Source organism: Anarhichas minor, unplaced genomic scaffold (genome assembly GCF_050575085.1).
Source record: "Anarhichas minor isolate MPS153535 unplaced genomic scaffold, ASM5057508v1 ptg000037l, whole genome shotgun sequence".
NCBI classification, from domain to species: domain Eukaryota; kingdom Metazoa; phylum Chordata; class Actinopteri; order Perciformes; family Anarhichadidae; genus Anarhichas; species Anarhichas minor.
Window position 1 is genome coordinate 1,082,501 of NW_027466483.1, and position 5,000 is coordinate 1,087,500.

General features: G+C 45.1%; 1 pseudogene; it reads right to left on the reverse strand.

Moving 5' to 3' along the window:
• Positions 1 to 4,898: 4,898 nt before the first annotated feature.
• The window catches only part of LOC142967145 (5S ribosomal RNA), a 109-nt pseudogene continuing 7 nt past the window's right edge, over positions 4,899 to 5,000 (reverse strand).

The following is a 5,000-nucleotide window of genomic DNA, read 5'->3' on the forward strand; positions in this document are numbered from 1 at the left end:
ACGAGGAGATCACACTGTTCAGTGAATTTAGCGCCCAATCCGGCAGCTCACAGGACCCGAGAATATGGTTAATTTTGGACAAAACTAGAGCATTAGATACAATTACCTTTCCTCTGATATTCAGCCCTCGCGCTTTCCACAGATTACATATGTTTTGAGTTTTTTTAATCATTTCCTTCCAGTTTCTATCCCTAGCTTTAGCCCCATCTTTCCCTACATAGACTCCTAAGATTTTCCTCTCCTCGTCAGTTACTTTAAAACCCCATTTGTTTGTGTCAAACCCTGCCTCCTTGAAAACCATTATTTCTGATTTAGAATTGTTTACTTTTGCCCCAGAGGCCATCTCATAGTCATTTATATGCACCATGACCCTCTCTATATGTGTACTGTTATTTAAAAAGATATTTATATCATCCGCGTATTGAATAACTTTGACCATATTCCCTCTCTCGGTTTTAATCCCAGCTATTTCATTGTCATTAATTATGCTTAAAGCCAACGGCTCCGCCACAAGGCTGTATAGCATGGCAGACAGGGGGCAACCCTGCCTAATGGACCTCTGCAGCTCCACAGGATCAGTCAAGAAACCGTTGACCTTAACGCGGCTTCTAGCCTTTTTATATAATAATTTCACCCAATTTATGTATTTTTCACCAAACCCATATTTATTTAATACCTCCCACATAAACTCATGTTCCACCCTGTCAAATGCTTTCTCTAAGTCTATCCCTAATAAACACCCCCCCTCTCTATTCATACTATCTACTAGGTTTTTTATTGCAATTATATTATCACTTATATCCCTATCCGGAATGCTATAGGTCTGAGTGTCAATGACAATAGTTTTAATTACCTCTCTCATCCTATTAGCCAACACCTTTGCTATGATTTTGTAATCTGTATTTAACAGGCTTATGGGTCTGTAATATTCCAGCCTATCTTTTGTACCTTTCTGCTTGTATATTAATGTGATAATCCCTTCCGATATCTTGTCAGGCATGATATTTTGCCTCGCCATCTCATCAAAAACATGTAACAAAATGGGAGAGAGTAAAACAGAAAACTCGTTATACACCTCGGCAGTAAGGCCATCAGAACCTGGGCTCTTATTGTGTTTAAGGCTTTTTATGACTGCCTCTATCTCCTGCCTAGAGATAGGCAAGTCACAATAATTTTTATCATTTTCACTTATTTGGGTTCCTATCTGATTCGTCATTTTTACTATGTGCTCCTTTAGAGGCCCTTGCCCTTTATACAGCTCACTATAGTAGTCTTTTACTATTTTTAAAAGGTCCTTGCTTTCAGTGCATACTAGGTCCTCGCTGCTCACCAGTTGATTTATATATTGCTTCTCTTGTTTTATCCTCTCCAGCCCCAGAAAAAAACCCGTGCTTTTTTCCCCTTCAAGCAGGAACTGCGACCTACTCCTGACCGCGGCGCCCTTGCAACGTTTGGTCTCAATATCCGTCAGTTTATTCCTATATAATTCATAGTTTTCACTATTATAATTTGTATCTAGCTCCATCTTCTCTAATTCCTTGTTTAATAAATCATTTAACATGCTCTCCTCTCTTTTCTCTTCCCATTTTTTATTCTTACTATAACTAATGCTTATTTTCTTTATTCTTAATTTAATTTCCTCCCAGTATTCTATTTTATTATCTACATATGGCATGTCATATGCACTTTGGGTTAGTAATTTCTTTACTTTATTCTTATACGCTGTGTCCTCCAACAAACTGTTATTATAGCACCATGTGCCCTTGCCTTTTTTAGCCGTGCTGTCACCAAATTTTAAATCCACGTACGCGTGATCGCTCCATGCATTAAACACATACTTCATGTCAGTAACCCGTTTAACTAGACCCGAAGCCACCAGGCCCAGGTCTATTCGGGTTTGTTTTAACTTGCCCAGGACAACCTGTCTTCTAGAATAACCCCTTGTCCTAGGGTTAATTACCCTCCATACATCCATTAAGTTTTTTTCTATCATGATATCTTTAAGTGCAGTTCTACTCGTGTCACACCTAAATTTATCATTATAATTGTCACTACTACTAAGCGTGATATTATAGTCCCCTAGAATAATAGTATTATTATTTATCCACTTGTTCAGACTTCCGAAGAAGTTTCTGCGTTCCTCCTCAATACTGGGCGCATGTATATTAATCAGTCTAATTATATCACTATTTATTAATATATCCACTATCACACACTTGCCATTGCTAGCTCTATATACACATTTACTACTAGTACTAAGTTTTCTGCTAATTAGTACTGCGACCCCTCGTGCTCGCCCAATACCCTCCTGGGAGTAAATCACCCCTTTCCACAGTTTTTGAGCATGGCTGACAGCCTTTAGGTCCCACCCAGTTTCTTGAAGACAAATTATGTCCACATGTTTGTTCCTATCAAACACTGCTCTCATTTTACCTGGGTCTTTTAAGCCATTGGCATTAAAAGAAAGAAAAGACTGAGAGTCAAAGGCCATGAGGGCTGTCAGTAAAGGCACATAAAGCATAGCAAAACAAAACATGGTGTTATTTTTTCAGTGCTTTATTCCGATTATCAGACCCTTTTATAATCTCTCCATCCCTTTTCCTCACCCTTTGGCCCTTCTCGATGTCCATGTCTGAGTCCGAGGGGTCACTTAATAGCAGCGGGGAGCCGCAGTTCCCAATGTCTTGAGGAACAAAGCTGTCCAGGGAAGACCCCATCGCCGCCTTTTCCTCAGCCCTCTTTCGCAGCTCTACCTCTGCGTCTTCCAATAGCACCGCCTTCGGTTTCCTCGCAACCAGTCTCCCCACTCGGGCCTTGCCCGGCTTGGTCTGGACTTGCTCCTTCAGCCTGGCACTGGCTCGTGCCTCTCCCACCTTTAGCTCTGGCTGGCTGGGCACCAGCCTTGGCCCACTCAGATCAATCTGGCTGGACGCCGTCTCCGGCACCTCCACTATTTCAGTTCTCCTCCCTGCATCGGTCGTCCTCCGTGGCTTCACCACCACGCCTGCTGCTGTCACTGGCTCCACCCCTGCACCTGCCCTTGTCACTGGCTCCACAACTGCACCTGCCTCTTTCGCTGGCGCCGTAGCTGCACCTGGCTCTGTCACTGGCTCCACTGCTGCACCTGCCCTTGTCACTGGCTCCACAGCTGCACCTGCTTTCACCGCTGTAGTCTCTGCCATACAGGCTGCAGGCTTCGGCCTCATTACAGCCGTAGTCATCGCCGTTCTCTCTTTGTTCAGCTCGCTCACACAGGTCCCCGCAGCAGCCTCATCATCCTCTTCCTCCTCCATCTCCTCCTCCTCCTCCTCCTCCTCGTCCACGTCCTCCTCCACGGTGCCAGTGCTCGACGTACCGTCGTCGCTCTGCACCTCCTCCTCCTCCTGCTCCTCCTCCACCTCCTCCGCAGTCCCCACCATCTCCTCTTCTGTCACCTCCACATGGCACACACAGCTGTCCGGTGCCCGCTTACATCCCTTGCATTTGTTAGTCTTTCGTGTGGAACACTCCCTAGAAAAATGCCCTTGCTCTCCGCAGGTGTAGCATGTGAACTCAGGGCATTCTCTTTGAACATGCCCAGGCTGCATGCAGAGCCTACATATTTTGGTCTGCCTGTCATGAATTACCCGGAAATACTCCGAGCCCAGCACCGTGTTAAATTTTGTAGAATATGGTAGCGAACGGACTCTTTCGTTGAATTTAACTCGTAGAAATCGAGTGCCGTCCGTCACCTTAGAGCCTGGCCACATTCTGCGTCTAATAGGTGACATAGGCGTTACCCCCCAGCTATCCAGTCTCAAAAAGATATCATTGTCTCTGATATAATAGGGCAGATTGAGAAAAGAGACGATGAGCTCGTCGTTAGTGATCTCTCTAGCATGAACCCTTGTTTCCCCAATCTTAAAACCCTCCATCAGTTTTTTCTTACCCGTTATGTTGCTCATTGTGAGTTCAAACTTCTTTTGGCCGAGCACTCTGCACGCCAGTAACGCACCGCACAACCTCTGCACATGACTGATGAGCTCGATAGCACTCATAGTCTCTCCGCCTTCCATCTCCACGTTCACAGTTAGGCTCCGTGAGGCCCGTTCCTCCGTTCTTGTAACAGCATCGCTGCCGTCTCCATTCTTCGTCAGTTCTCCCGTTCTTTTAACAGCATCACTGCTGTCACCATTCTTCGTCAGTTCTTCCACACCTTTGGCACCACCACTGCCCCCGTTCTCCGTCAGTTCTACTGTACCGTTGTCAACACCACGGCCCTCTCCGCCCACCACCAAACCGCTGGGGTTATCCGTAAGAGTTAATGTGAGTTCATTCCAGGTCGGGTTTACCGGGTGGTCCGCCATTTTGGGGGAAAAAAAAAAGGACTAAAAACGCCCCTCAAAAAAAACACGGGGGATAGCGCACAAAACACGGAAAAAAACGCTTCCCCCCGCTCAGTGAGACACTGACGGGGGTACTACTGACAAAATCAGCTGAGCAAAACCAAAAAAAACCTTCTCTTAGGACATGTAAAACAAACGAAAGGAGAGAGAGATAAGAGGAGAAAAACAAAGCACAGCCGTGTGCTTCCTCCAAGGAGGAAGTAGCTCTAACCCACAATGCACTCTGGTCTGAAACAGGACAGAGAGGTGTGGCCGTAAGCAAGTTTGTCTCCAACACATAGTTCTTTAAAACCTACAACAGTAGGTCAATTTTAAAGCGTTAACGAACCTAAACCAGTTCATTAATTAACATTCCAAAAATAAGAAAATATTGATATATTGATTGATTCTCTCTTCCCTTTTTACCGTGACCCACATCTTTGTATGCATCTCTTCTTCAATCTTGCCTTTTTCTCATATTTCTCAAGTGAAAAAGCAGCAGTGTCCTCTGCCTTTTGGAGAGAGAAGTGAAAAAACTTACAGCACCCGGTATTCCCAGGCGGTCTCCCATCCAAGTACTAACCAGGCCCGACTCTGCTTAGCTTCCGAGATCGGGCGCGAACAGAGAGGTATGGC